Source organism: Cylas formicarius, unplaced genomic scaffold (genome assembly GCF_029955315.1).
Source record: "Cylas formicarius isolate icCylForm1 unplaced genomic scaffold, icCylForm1.1 PGA_scaffold_2__14_contigs__length_35257938, whole genome shotgun sequence".
NCBI lineage: Eukaryota > Metazoa > Arthropoda > Insecta > Coleoptera > Brentidae > Cylas > Cylas formicarius.
The window spans coordinates 10261381-10277358 of NW_026844319.1; the positions used below are offsets into that span (position 1 = coordinate 10261381).

The 15978-nt window shown below is 30.1% G+C and overlaps 1 protein-coding gene across 3 annotated transcripts in view; it reads left to right on the forward strand.

Moving 5' to 3' along the window:
* Positions 1-1289: 1289 nt before the first annotated feature.
* LOC132698809 (tyrosine-protein phosphatase Lar) overlaps positions 1290-15978 on the forward strand; it is a 1212853-nt gene continuing 1198164 nt past the window's right edge. For all 3 annotated transcript variants that reach the window (XM_060665109.1, XM_060665108.1, XM_060665111.1), the window contains exon 1: positions 1290-1551. The gene's annotated coding sequence lies outside the window, so the exon portion shown is untranslated. The remainder of the gene's footprint in view (positions 1552-15978) is intronic.

The following is a 15978-nucleotide window of genomic DNA, read 5'->3' on the forward strand; positions in this document are numbered from 1 at the left end:
TGTTATTTTTTTGGCATTATGTCAGAAAATACCATCTGAGTAATCATCTCACTCATAGCACTTTTCATAGCCTAAAATAACCACTTTAAACGACTCCAAGTTTATTAAAATCCATTAAGCGGTTTTGGAGTTATCGACATTTATTTCCGTAAATATTAGAACACCCTCGACTACCTTTTAGAGATAGAGTAAAAAGCATCTAACAAAAAAGATTTGAGCTTATGTCAGCTTTAAAACAGTGTTCAGTTTGAGTACGATTAATATAAGAAAATTTTAAAATTCAAGATGATAATTACGCCCTCTGATGGCCATTTCAGAATTTCAAAAATAATCTCCAGCATTTTCCCTTGGCCGATTTACTTAACACATGTAATATACAGTAATACATGTAATATACTGGGTGTTTAAAAAAGACGTGGCAATATTTAAGGGGGTGGTATCTCAGATCATTTAAAAAAAAATTCCCATAAATGTGGGTGCGAAAATGTAGTATTTCCAAGGTATTAATATAAATATGAAGTTAATTGCTTGAGATAGAGCGGCTAAAACTATTACTTGTTCGTGTCTTGAAATTTTCTCCTATCATAATAATTAATTTAATATTACAAAACATTTACAAAAATGTTGAAATTGACCAGGTTTAGCTCCTTTTCTAATTGACTTCCACACTCTTACCACTGGCAAATCGGAATTCCGAGATATAAGATGGACTTTACTACGGGAAAAATATTTACAATAACACTAGCGATCAGTCAGACTTCGACAAATATCAGCGGTATCTGAACATTCGTGAGTCTATCGGAATAAACAAATCAATACTATAAACCGCGACGAAGGTTTGTACTTCTGTCGTCTATTTGGGATTTGGTTATCCGTGAAGAAGGAAAAATCTAGAAGATGTGTACCTACAAGGTCCGCGATCTGCGGAAGTTTTTTTTAAATGATTAGGCATTCATATCAAATGCGTTAGTCGTTGAGTTCAGAAGTAGTAAGAGCGTCGTGAGCGATCAAACTAAAATTGCTACAACTGTACTCGTTCTACCCCATACCAATAAATGGATAAGGAATTTTACGGTATGTTTTAAGGAAACGCTCGACCAATATCTCGCGTGCATGCTCTGGCCAATTAGTTATCTCGGGAAAAAACGCGTACGTCAGTGCCGTCGCGGCGTCTCTTTCTCCCGGTCCCGACGCCCTAAACGCTTCGGCGTCGCGCAACGGGGGGGTAAACAGCGAGGCCGTCGGTTTGCCGTCGCGACGACCACTTTACTGTTCCGAGAGTTGTCGGATTATATACGCGACTTCTACCGAACCTTCTTGTCACGCGGTCCTATCAGAGCAATCAACAAAAGCTCGGGAAAACATAATTTAGTGAAAATTCTCGCTCTTTGATTAGTTAGTTAGTGCACATTAGAAACTAAACGCTTTGATCGTTGTTGTAGTGTTATCTAGTGCTCGTGGTGATTCATTACTGAATTCCGAAAGTAATTGGTGATCGTGGTGCTGTGGATATTCTTTGGTCTCCAGTAAGGATTGCCGATTAATTGTGAGGTAAGCACTTGTCACATTTTTTTCCCCAGCAGTCAGTAAATAAAAAAACCATTTCTTAACAAAACGTTTTGGATTTTCAAACTGTACCCTACATTTTAACAGCGCCAAATTTTATTAAACGCGTCGTTTAGATTTGTGACTGGAAATTATAAAAATCGATCTAAATTTAATGAGAATATTAGTTAGGGTTGCGTTATCTAAATTTTGTAGGAAATTTTACAGAAAATTAGTCATTTTACATTGGTAATTAAATGTTTGCATCAGGACTCAAATTCTAAAATACCCCGTAGAATAATTACCTTACAATTTTTTTAAAAGTTCAATTGAATATTTGTTAAGAACCATTCATTTCCTGCAGTTTGTTTTTGGTTCACGTCTTTATGTGCATCGGTTTGTGTCTAAACGCAAAATAAACATATCATTACTTTAAAAGAAATTTATTTATTTTTGCACAAACCGATTCAATTTCAAGTTAATTAATATCAAGATTTTTATTAATAATTTATTTTCATTTTCATCAAGAAATTTTAAGGATGACTCTAAGCAATCGTTTAATATCCAAAAGGAGTTATAGAAAATCTTAGCGTGAAAAAGTAGACATCCTCAAACTGCATGTGACAAACATGATCGTGGAATAATTACAATCCTTAAAAAAAATCCCCACACAACAAAAGGAATCGAAAAAATGCTTGTGCTGTTATGTTTTAAAAATTTTTCACTAGAATACACTTTCCTCATTTAATTTGACCACATCCTAAATTTTGAACTAATCAAATATGATTTTGTTAACATATTTCTATAGCAAGGCATATTTCAATAAAATTTTTTAGTATACATTGTTGCTGGGTACTCACAAAGAAAAAAAATTGCACTAAAATTCATCCGTTGTCATGATGATCTGTGAAAAAAATACTTTTTGATTTGTTAAAAGCTATAGGTGTGAATTTTCTTCCTCATAACATTGGATGTTAAATTCTTGCATAAATTTTTATTGTTATTAATTTTTTGCTGTCGTTTCTAGCATTTCTATTGACTGAAATTTTACTAACATTGCCGAAATACTTTTTTCAAAAATTGTATATTTTTTTATGAAAATATTTTTTTTGTCCTCATTATGGACAGAATGAATGTACCGAAAAATTTTATCGCTGAGAAAAGAAAAATTTAACGCTTCTCGATCTTTCTCTGCTGTTATTTTTCATTTTATAGTTACATATAATAATAATATTTTCGACGATTGTTTTATGTTAATCATTTTAATATAATTTTCTAAACATTATAATTTTCTGTAAAATTAAATCAGCATGTCAATTTCTCTGTTTATGCAGCTTATTTTCTCTATTAACTTTCCACCATGCATGTTATGCTTGTTATTGTAAGTACATACGTTAATTATGCATACTGCATACAGCTATTATGCATAGTACATACGGACATTATGCTTTGAGTTTATGTGCATATACCCTTTATTCAAGTTTATGAGCATATAAAAACTAAATGTGGTGCATACAGTCTCTATGCCTTAAATTTTGTGTGGACACAATAATTAATACTACCATTCAAACTGATAACAAATTAATATAAATATTTCCTCCTAACTCTCTGTTAGTCAATTTAGGACTATCCGAGAATTACTTACTATTTACCATGTTGATATTTTCGCCACTTAAGTGAAATGCATAGTTAAATTAACTGAACAAAAATAATAAAACATTGATAAACAAATAATGTTACATTAATGGCAAATTATTAAAAAATGTGTAACAACGAACAACTAACAAAAGGTAAACTCGAACATCAACAGTTCGACATTTTAATAACATTGTAATGATAACACAACAAAATAAAAACTATATACACCACAACCATATAGAAAATTCGTAGCCAAATACTTCATCAATCATGTTATTATTACACTTAAAAAAAAAATTATCTCTCTGATAGAATTCGAAGAGAATAGCCGTTTCCATAATTTGCACTTGTCCTCGACACATTTAAAGTGATATAAATAAGTGTTTCCAACTTGCGTATCTCGCGGTACTTCGTGGTAACAATTGCCTAACTTCACAGTCAGTGAAGCACATCCTACTTTGACTGCATCCCCGAAGATAAACATCTAAATAATTGATATGTTTGAATTGGCGCATAAATTTGAGCTAACTTAACGCCTATTTTACGCAACGGCTCCAAGTTAAATGGCGAAAAATCCCATTATTATTATTAGAGGAGTTTACAGGAGGACCTTTTTAAGGCGTCTTTGAATGTCATTTTTTTTTCGGAAAAAAATCCTTTCAAATCATATTATCCCCTGCGTTTTACGTATTGCGAGGGCCGGATTTGCAAGAATCCGCTTCCCTTTTAAGGTTCGCCGTCGCATATTGTATGAGGATAAAAGATAAAAGGGAACATGGGCGTAACATTAGGCGTGTTAATTAACGCCTATGATATAATAATAATAATAATAATAATAATAATAATAATAATAATAATAATAATAATAATAATAATAATAATAATAATAATAATAATACTAATAATAATAGTAATAATAATAATAATAGTGATAATAATAATAAATCTCTTTATTTGTTAAACAGAAAAAAAACAATTTCATAAGTACCATAGTATTGATCCGCGTCAAAATGCAAATATTACTTACTTTGTTTATTACATTTACAAAAATCTGTTCAAAATCATGTAAACTCTGGACTAACACTTTATTGACTCTTTAACAAAGCACCCGCAGTGTCAAGAACTAGTTTAAACTCAGGGTGATAAGTCCATCCTGATTCTAACTGCGGAATGCAAGAAAACTGGCGCGGAGCTTGGAGAAGAGAATTTAGCGACTTGGTAAATCATCAGAGATCGAGACTCAATTGCTGCTGATGACTTTAATCAATTTATCTTCATTCTAGTCTCCTCAAATTCACAAATAATAAGAAAAAATTCCAACTCTTGCAGTTTAGGATGTGTAATCGCACGTCACTGGGTTTGCGAAGCCCAGATTTAGAGCAAAAATGCACGACTCAGAAAAGTAGAAATAGAGTTACTCTATGCTTCAAGGCGAACATCAAACGAAAGCTCTCGTGGAGAAATAGTTCGCTCTCAGATAAATAAAGATGTGCAGACCGGAATAAGTGTTGCCGTTCAGTATCGAAAGCTCTAATAACGTTGCTTTATTTTGAGAGATTTAGTATTGTCTATTAATAATCGTACGCGAGAAACAATTTCTAAAACGTTAAAACTAATAATAATAATTTTTCAATTTTTACAAAAGTTATTTGATCATTTTTTTGGATTATTTAAATTTTCACTTAATTACATACAGTTAAAGTTAAAGTTAGGTTTTTTTAAACCCTATATTTTAGTGATTTGATTGATATTTACCTCTACTGCACCGTTATTAGCGGGAAATTCAAGTTATGTTTTTGTTACATCGCATATGCCTTGCGGATGACCTTTTAGAAAAATTTTCTGCGAAACATATTTTAGAAAATTATACTTTTTTTTCAGACAATATTCAAAATTTAAATATTTTTATCAAATTCGCGGTATTGCGATGTTCACAAAATGTTAATTTTTTAAAATCAAACACGCTGTATATTTTTGTATTTTCAGATAGCCCTTTACAAGACAAAATCAACGATATATGTGAAGATTGCCCTGCACCATTTCGAAATTATTCACGATTTTCCAATACCGAGGCAATTTTAACGCAGTTAATTAAAAATCTTGGCTTTCTGGTTTATTTAATTCTGTAAGCGTTTAATCATTTTAATTTAATTTAATCATGAATCGATATTTACAACATCAGTAACATAATCGAAAAAATATGCATTTCTAGAGCTCTGAAAATAAGCTTTGTGAATTTGAGACAAATAAACAAGGCAGAAGATCGGTTAAAGTGTGGTGCAGTATTTGCACTGATAGAATTTTAGGGACGGCAGTTCGATTTTTAGATTTATTATTCCTGAAAGCCAAATTTAATTTAGTGAATATTAGCGAATTTTTAGTTTTTAATGGCACCATCTTGTGGCCAGCAAGGAGGTCGGATTTAAACCAACTGAATTTTTTTTGCTGTGGCACTTTAAAAGAGATAGTATACAAAAATAAATTGATTGAAGTTTTTGCATTGCAACAAAAGATTCGGGAAGCAATTAACCAAATAAATGAGACCAAGTATATATTAAATGCCATAAATCATTTGGAGGTAATTTATAGCAATACTGCATTATTAAAAATGGTGGACAAAATTATTAATTTAATTTTTTGAAAGTATTTTAAATAAATGATTACCGACACAGCAATATTATAAAAAAATATTAGAAACGCTTTCAGAATTGAGCTGAATTGCGTTAATATTGCTTCGGAATTGACAAAAATCGTCAATAAATTCAAAACGGTGCAATTTTCACCTATATCGATGGATTTTAAAGCGCTGTCCTAAAATGAAAAATATATAGGGTGTTAAGAGCGGTAAAAATTTGCGAACCATTGCAACACCGCGGATAAAAATATTTCAATTTTCGATATTGCCTGAGAAAAAGTATTATTTTATTAAATATGTTACGCAGAAAAATGTTTTAAATGTTAACATGCGATGTAACAAAAACGTTTCCAACATAACCGGAATACAGAAGATTTTCGCTAATAACGGTACATTAGAGACCAGTATATAGATATTTATATATATCCTTGGATTCGTATTTAAAAATGCAATGAAAGTGCTCCATTTAAAAACATTTTTTGACCATCCTATATGTAATTGAGTGACAGTTAAAATAAAAATTAAAGACCGTTTTACGGGAAACTACTTTTGTATTCAAACATTTTTATAACAGCTCTAGATTTATATATTAGGTATAAGCCCCTCTTAAACCGGCTACCCTGCACATTAAGGCAGAGCGAACCCCAACACATGACACCAAAATAGTATGATGTATTGTAAAAGCCTATAGACAAAAGTTGTTTGTAATTATTTTTAAAATCTTGCGTTATTATTTATACAGCGTGCTCAAGTAAGAACTTTCCTACTTCAAATACATCAGATCTATCGACTTCTCCAACTGAAAGTCTCTGTTGTACATTGAACAGCTAAAATATAAAACAAATTCATTTAAAAAATAAGGTATTGAATTTTGAGAAAAATGCTCACTTACTTCTATCATAATTTTTGCTGCGCATTTTTTGCAGTAAATATAAAATATACAGGGCGCGTCAAAAAGTTGATGTTCGTACCAAGTCCTTTTTTTCAATGGAAAACTAGTAATGCCTGGAGATCTTGCAAGCCATTCTATTGATCCCCTTCTATCAATCTGCTGTCCGAGAAATATCTTATTTAAATATTCACACACTTGTCGAGCAAAATGGGACGGAGCATCATCCCGTTGAAACCAAATCTCTCTATCTTGGATATCAGGCTGATTTGGATTTGGGAAAAATCTAGGAGAGTAGGAATTAAGACATTTTGAAGAAATTGTAAATATCGGATTCCAGTAAGATTTTGATCGAAGACATAACAGCCAATAATTTTGTCAGTTGTTAATGTTAATTTTCTCTCATCCATCGGGGAATATTTGTAGGTACTCCAAAATTTAAAATGTTGTTTATTTTCCGACCAATTTAAACAAAAACGTGACTTCAGCATTACATGCTCTGTTCCTATAAATTTTACTCCTGTTCCTAACTTTACTCTCGTTATGGGTCTTTCTAGATATTTTGCGTCAAACAAATTACAAACTTCTTCTTGAGTTCTCGTCTTGTCATAATAATCAATGAAAATTTAAATTTAAATTCTCTGGGTGTCATTTATACGCGCCTTATTCATCAAAAAATCGAAAATGTGTTTGAAAAAATATTGTTTCATTGAAAAAGAACTTTGTATCTACGTCTACTTTGTTCCACACCCTGTATATTTTCTATTAGATGGCATTTTTATTGAAATCTAATACCTTATTTTAAATCAATTTATTGCATATTTTAGTAGTTCACTGAATATCTGGAATATCTTTAGTTGTTCATGTTAATATATTAAAAATAAAAAAATATGAGGGATCAGAAAATTTTATTCTGGAAAATCGTTAAATGTCATTTTCTCGTTATGTTGTCGAAATAACAGCAATAAAAAATATTATATTGGCAATAAAACATGACAACAACAAAAAAACAATCGAGCACTACAGAAACGTCACCATTTTGGCTTTCTGTGAATTTAAAAATCAATGTTTGACGGCACCTAACTTTGTAATTTTTATTTTTATTGTCATATTAATACAAGAAGATGATCTCATATATATTCAATCTTTTTCAAAAACAAAATAAAAAATTAAGGAAATAAAAAATGAAAGCAAATTAATATTTAATGAGATTTAAAGTTTTAAATTTTTCTATTATTCGTTCAGCATTATTATTGTATTTGTCTATTTGTATATTTTACATTAAATGTGTAAACATTCTTGGCGCAATTTCTTCCATAATTTAACAAATTTAAATAGTTTTTATCTAGTCACCACTGTAACCATTGTGTGATTGTGGTAGAAAAAGTATAGTATTCAACACACTAAGTGAACATATGCATCGAAATGAATAAATAATGCAAATATGCATTGTTATTGTATGAAAAATAATGATCATTTTAAATAAAGCCGGAACTGTTTCTTTATAATTAATAATAATAATAATAATAATAATAATAACAACAATAATAATAATAATAATAATAATAATAATAATAATAATAACAACAATAATAATAATAATAATAATAATAATAATAATAACAATAATAATAATAATAATAATAATAATAATAATAATATTTTTCAAAGAAACTGGCTACTGTAATACTATTTACAAAACTTTCAGAGCTTCTGAAGAAACCAACAGGATGATTGGCGAAACGTCAGCAATTTCTACTCAGAAGGAATCCAGAAGTTTTGTAAAAAATAATAATAATAAACTTTATTTCACATTGTGTTACGAATAAATTACATAAAAGTAACATACCAAACACAAAGGATACTAGATTCTATTACGAATTCGATTAATTGTAATTGTATTAATTAATCAGTAATTAAGGACTACAGCAAACAAAGTCTTCTAAAGAGTAAGGTTCTAAATCTGTTAGTAACTTTTTTATAGTGAACTTAAAGAGTTTTAGATTTGCAAGTGATCTTACATTATTTGGCAATTTATTATACAATTTCAGGCAGATGTAACATGTAACATGTAACAGGCAAATGGACTCCTTCCAGTTATGGTGAATAGGGTAATTTAAATTCAAGATTCTGGTGTTATATCCGTGAGATATCTGCAGCTCAAAGTTATATTTTTCAAGATTAAATTAATTTTGTACCTATACCTGTACTTATTTGAATAACTAAAAACGAAATAAAAAAAATCGTAATAAAAGTGTTTTATTACATATTTTATTATTTATTATTACATAGTAAATTGCAAAATATAAAATCTAAAACACACAAAAGTTGCAGTGACAAAATATTATTTTCCATTATAAAAAAAAATGTTATCTAATTAATAATTCAACAATACCATTGATACATTCAGAAAACAACATTCATAAATTAACAAACTATTACTTGCAGTTAAAAAAGCACTTGATAACTAATTGGTGTTCAAAATTTCCCAAAAGTAAATTGTCATTTATCGTAAACATATGTTTAAAAAATCTCCTTATAACAAAAACCATAATATATCTTTCTTTTTTTAACTTTCACTATAAAATAATTACGTAGAAAAAATTTATACATACTTCAAAAATTGTTAACATGAACTACCAATACTGTGCTTGAATACGTAATTTATAAAAGACAAAATATCCTATTGCACGAAAAACAAAATCTCTCTTCTCTTCCTATATACTGAAAAAAAAAGTAAAAATATGGTTTAAACTTATTTTCGAATATGATGTAAAAAACAAATTGGTGTTATTCCAAGTTAACTTCCGATAGCTCTATCTTTATATATGGAAACTGGTTTTCGGCATTTTAACACACACTTGACAGACAGTCACAGACACGATTTACTTTACAAAACAAAGCACATAAGAACGTTCCAAATAGACGATATCAAAGGTACTAAAAACTCTTTTGAAGTATCCTATTCTTTTTGCAATATTATTCCATTAATTTAACAAAGAACTTTTGGCTTTTATTTGGAAATCATATATAAGAAAGCAGTAAAGTACCTGAGCCGGCTAAATTGCAGTGTAATAATCTAATAAACACATGTAGTGTGGAAAGGGGAGGGACAAGGTTTTTATTTGGCATTAATTTTCAACAAATCCTCTAATATTGTAAAAAGGCATGTTTTGTACAAAACAGACAAAAAATTCGTGCCTAAATTGTCGTCAATAAAACTTGCTGCATAGTGCACTAATACCGTAGTATTCTAGAATTATGTACACAAAAATTGGAACATAAAACCTTTCCCCCTTACTTTTCCCCTACTAATTTTAAATTTTGCGAATTTGTTATATTTTATTAATCGAGACAGTTCGTTTCCCGATTATTTGTTAGTTAACGAGCAAGAGGTGAATCGCGAAAGGATGAAAGTTTCAGAAGACTGATGAATTGAATAAAACAATCTTCGAAAAAACAAATTAAATTCGTGTTGTCCGGATCGCGGGAAATTAGGTTTGTAAATTTAAACAAAATATGGAGACTGGTTTTGCATACATTTGTGTTTCAATGAGATCCAACGGTACCAAAAATTTATACATAGACTTCATTATGAAAGGCTCGGCATTAATTTAAATGTTAAATTGACCGCGGGTACACACCTACCGCCGTTTCAAAAACGTCGGGAAATCTAATAAATTCTCTGCAAGATTTTTCCTCTGGGTGACGCGACTAGTTGATCTAAAACGGTACTAAGTGAATGTTCTGTAGGCCCACTTAAAAATGTTAGGTATAAATATTTTGGAAAATTTAATGTTCAAGCCTACGTGAAGGCAATGATAATGATATTTATAATTCTGCTAACCTTTCACTTATAGACTTCCAAAATTTGCTACATTCAAAAACCTCAAACATTCTGATATGTATTTTTATTATTTGCAGAGGTAAATCTGACAACACTGGTAATAGCATTTTTGATTTCTCCCAAGTATTAAATTTTATCTTTCCGGCTTTGACAAGTTTAAAATAACAAACATGACATGTAACGTGGAAGTAGAAAATGTGACAACATTGCCGTTAGCATTCTTGAATTCCGCATATTCAAAAGCCCTCACCTATTAAATTTTACCGTTCCAGCTTGACCAGTTTTGGAGATATTTAAGCGTTCCGTTACATTTCAGTAATTAATAAACAGAATTTTTAAATTATGAGACCGTACTAAATGCGCATTTTATTGCAACAAAAATAAATAGGACATACCATTTAAAATAACGAAATTATGTCGTGTAACGTCAAAGTAGTAAATTTGACAACATTGCATTTTTTAATTTTGCATATTCAACAACTAACAGGAATTGGATTTAAATCGTTCCAGTTTTAGCAATTTTCTAAATATCTAAGCGTTCGTGTACTTTTTACTAGCCCTCTTTATTATGTAGTGGCCTATCGATGTATTATGAGGAAACCATTAACTAATACAAATATTGAAATTTGCTACTATACGAAAACCGATCTGGGCTGAGCTGGGCATCAGCTGGCTTATTTTAAATCTAAAGCCCTATCTATTATTGCATTTTCCAATTTCTTGGGACATTTATTTAAGAATGGATAGATGCGAGAAATTTAGTTTTATCGAATAAAATCTTATGTGCGCTTTCGTGATTTTGTTCGGCAACAGCTGATTTTATTAATTATTTATTTGTCTTAGGATCTTTCATGTTTTTTGAGCTCAGTTGATATTTACCGTTGAGGCTCTCCAATGTAATCTTTGGAATGCTGTAAATTCCTGGTATCTTTGACAGATCAAAGATGTTGAGAGACATTTGGACAAGTGGTAAATCTGGTCATATTTTTAAGGAACTTTGGATATGTTTACAGTTATATTTTGAATGTAAGGAAGGGCAACAGTGGCAAGTGTGGGGTTGTTAGAGATTATTATTAGTTTTAGTCAGTTAATCTATTCGTGACAATAGAGAACCCATAGCTCTTCCCGACGTTTGTTCACAAGTTTGACTGTTACAAGAAAAACATGTTCCAGTCAAGCATTCATCCATTAAGATGCAAAGGTTCCAGGTTTTGAACAAGTATAGATTCTCCTTTATCACCAGTCATCGCGAATATATTATGCAAACCTTTAAGAAGAAAGCTCTGGACACCTTGCATCTAAAACCAAAATTATGGATACTTGTTATTTGATGTTTATCATACATGTAGTTTATTTATTAATAATTCAACTTATAGATCCAATAACGGATGTTACTATAAATTCGAAAAAAAAGCTATTAAGTAAATTGGCCAAAAGATAATGCTGGATATTATTTTTGAGATTCTGAAATGGCCTCTATAAGATGTAATTGTCTTCTGAATTTTAAAACCCGTTTCCTGGGCAATGTTAATTATACTTAGAGTACTGCTTCAAAGTTGAGAAAATTAAAATCTTTTTTGCTAGATGTTTTTTAGTCTATTTCTAAAAGGAAAATAAATGTCAATTACTCCAAAATCACAAAAAAAATCTGAAAAAAAACGAAGGATAATAACTTTTTTACGCCATTAAATGGTCAAAAAAGGGCCCAAAAACCCAGCATGTCTTTGTCCTACACTAACGCAGCGCTTATAAATTAATAACTCTATCCAAACATTTTGGAAAGTAAACATTGATAATGATATAGCCAAACAAAATTGATGGAAAGCAAAATTAAAGGTAAATTTTCAAAGTTTCCGTCACTTTCTATGGAAGGAATTTACCCAATATATTTTATTCTGTCCCAAATATAAAAATCTAGGGCAGTAAGGTTGGGAGATCTGGCAGGTTACAGAAGCAAACTGTCCTTTCCTATTCAACGGTTTGGATAAGTCCGGTCTAAAAAGTTCCTTCGAGAAAAAAATGTGCTCCATCGTGTTGCAGCCACATATCTTTTCTTGTTTGTTAAGGAATGTTTTTTATAAATTTGGCAAGTGATTTTTTAAAAAGTTCAAATAAATTTGGTCATTAAGTTTACCATTAAAGAAAAATGATCCTATAGTTCGTTCACTTAAAATACTTCACTAGACGTTCACATTCACCGATTTTCTTTTTCACTTCCTGCTTCCAATGAGGATCCACTGGTTATTAATCATGCATGTTATTCAAATTGTCTAGGTCCATAATATTTGAGATATAAAAATTGCAATCCTCATCTACTATAGAATTTGGCCAATTACAGTAGTCTAATCTCTAGTCAAATTCACTTTCTAAAAAAGTCTTATGTAATTCAATATGATAAGGGTGTGGATATTCTTCTTAGGAGATTTTTCTTAATCTTAAACAAGCTTAAGATAAGCTTCTTAAGCTTAGAGAATATATATATATATATATATATATATATATATATATATATATATATATATATATATATATATATATATATATATATATATATGATGACACTATATTCCGGGATATCATCCGTTCGCTCGTTGAACTCCGACTGGAATCCTGCAAATCTTGCATCCGACTGGAATCCTGCAGACGTTTCGCCAAAATCTCACTTGGCATCTTCAATGCTCGCGCTCCGAAAACACTTCGAACAGTGTTCGAACACTGTTCGAAGTGTTTTCGGAGCGCGAGCATTGAAGATGCCAAGTGAGATTTTGGCGAAACGTCTGCAGGATTCCAGTCGGATGCAAGATTTGCAGGATTCCAGTCGGATGCAGGATTCCAGTCGGAGTTCAACGAGCGAACGGATGATATCCCGGAATATAGTGTCATCACATTTTTCCATCCGTGAATCAATACGTGAGAATATATATATATATATATATATATATATATATATATATATATATATATATATATATATATATATATATATACATATATATATATATATATATATATATATATATATATATATATATATATATATATATATATATATATATATATACATATATATATATATATATATATATATATATATATATATATATATATATATATATATATATATATATATATATATATATATATATATATATACTTAAGAAATGGTTCTTGGGTGAGTGCGTTTATTGTATTAAAAATGTCTTATTCGACTGCCGAAGCATACGACGTTCCCGAAAAACGTTTTCGGGATAGTCTATTGTCCCGGTTTTAAATATTTATCAAATTTTATATATTCTTAAGAAATGGTTCTTGGGTTATTTTTGGTCCTTTTTTAGTGAAATTAAAATAAGTTTCCGTTACTTGTGAAACATTTTATTTTTTGCGACGTTTCGGCCTTCATGACCTTCTTCAGACATTTAATTTTAACCTACAAAAATGTGTTTTTAAATAAAATTATTTATAGCATTGTTTTCCTGGTCATAATTAAAACATAGATAAAAATTTGTGTAGGAGTCAGCATTGAAATGATTAAAAATTACTAGTGCAAGTCAATAGAACAAACAAAGTGATTAAAAATTGTATAAAAATAGATGCACAACAATAAAACATACATAATTTTTTATATTACGATTACATACATACCTTAAGCCAAAAATCAACGGTTCACTATATAGTTGTTTGGTAATTTACAGTTTTACAACATTCACAACAGACATATGAATATGTAAATCGACAAGCCACATTGATAAGACGACGAACCAAAACAATAATGCGAAGCCCGGATGTACGTTTCTTCACAGTAGGACAACGGAGTTTTTTTTTTTCTAAAGCTTTTTTTTTTTTTTGTGTGAGATTCACGGGTTAATGTGTCTCTTTATTTAATTAAGTTGTGATAAATTTTGCTGAGATTTTTTGTGTCAGTCTTAGAGTTTACGGCGTTTGGATTTTTTTGAATCTCAATCAAAGCTAAAGATATAATAAAGAAAAAATGGCCAAAAATTAAACATTTCACAGATATTCCGTTAAATCACTTTCTTGAAGCTGTAGAATTAACATTAACATCAACCTATTTCTTATTCAATGACAAATGTTACAGGCAGGTCGATGGTTGTGCAATGCAATAAAAAATTATGTATGTTTTATTGTTGTGCATCTATTTTTATACAATTTTTAATCACTTTGTTTGTTCTATTGACTTGCACTAGTAATTTTTAATCATTTCAATGCTGACTCCTATACAAATTTTTATCTATGTTTTAATTATGACCAGGAAAACAATGCTATAAATAATTTTATTTAAAAACACATTTTTGTAGGTTAAAATTAAATGTCTGAAGAAGGTCTTGAAGGCCGAAACGTCGCAAAAAATAAAATGTTTCACAAGTAACGGAAAATTATTTTAATTTCACTAAAAAAGGACCAAAAAAAACCCAAGAACCATTTCTTAAGAATATATAAAATCAAAAGGATTCAAGAACTCACAAACTAGAAATATATATATATATATATATATATATATATATATATATATATATATATATATATATATATATATTCTCACGTATTGATTCACGGATGGAAAAATGTGATGACACTATACTCCGGGATATCATCCGTTCGCTCGTTGAACTCCGACTGGAATCCTGCATCCGACTGGAATCCTGCAAATCCTGCATCCGACTGGAATCCTGCAGACGTTTCGCCAAAATCTCACTTGGCATCTTCAATGCTCGCGCTCCGAAAACACTTCGAACACTTCGAACACTTCGAAGTGTTTTCGGAGCGCGAGCATTGAAGATGCCAAGTGAGATTTTGGCGAAACGTCTGCAGGATTCCAGTCGGATGCAGGATTTGCAGGATTCCAGTCGGATGCAGGATTCCAGTCGGAGTTCAACGAGCGAACGGATGATATCCCGGAGTATAGTGTCATCATATATATATATATATATATATATATATATATATATATATATATATATATATATATATATATATATATATATATATATATATATATATATATATAAATGTTGCAATAATTTAGTTACAAAAAATATTTAATTATTAATCGTCATTATAAATTATAAATAATTACAGATATTTTTTTGTTGAGCCCACTTGGTTTAATATTTCTGGTTTGCAGATAATGAATTCATGAAATTCTTGTCAGTTCAAATCATAATTTGTCAGTATTTGAAGAATGGTCTCTGCGGATGAAATGTCCAATCGATTTCGCTCGTCTGTCCGCTGTATATAAATTAGAGAAAAAATCAGTTTAATGTTAGCATTATTAGGTGGAATTGAAAACATATATTGGCATATTTTCAAAATTTCGCTATATTCCGCAGCGAGTTCACTACTTTACGCTAGTCATTTGATTAAAGAGTTTCCGTTTACCGAAATTTGATAAATATTTAAAACCGG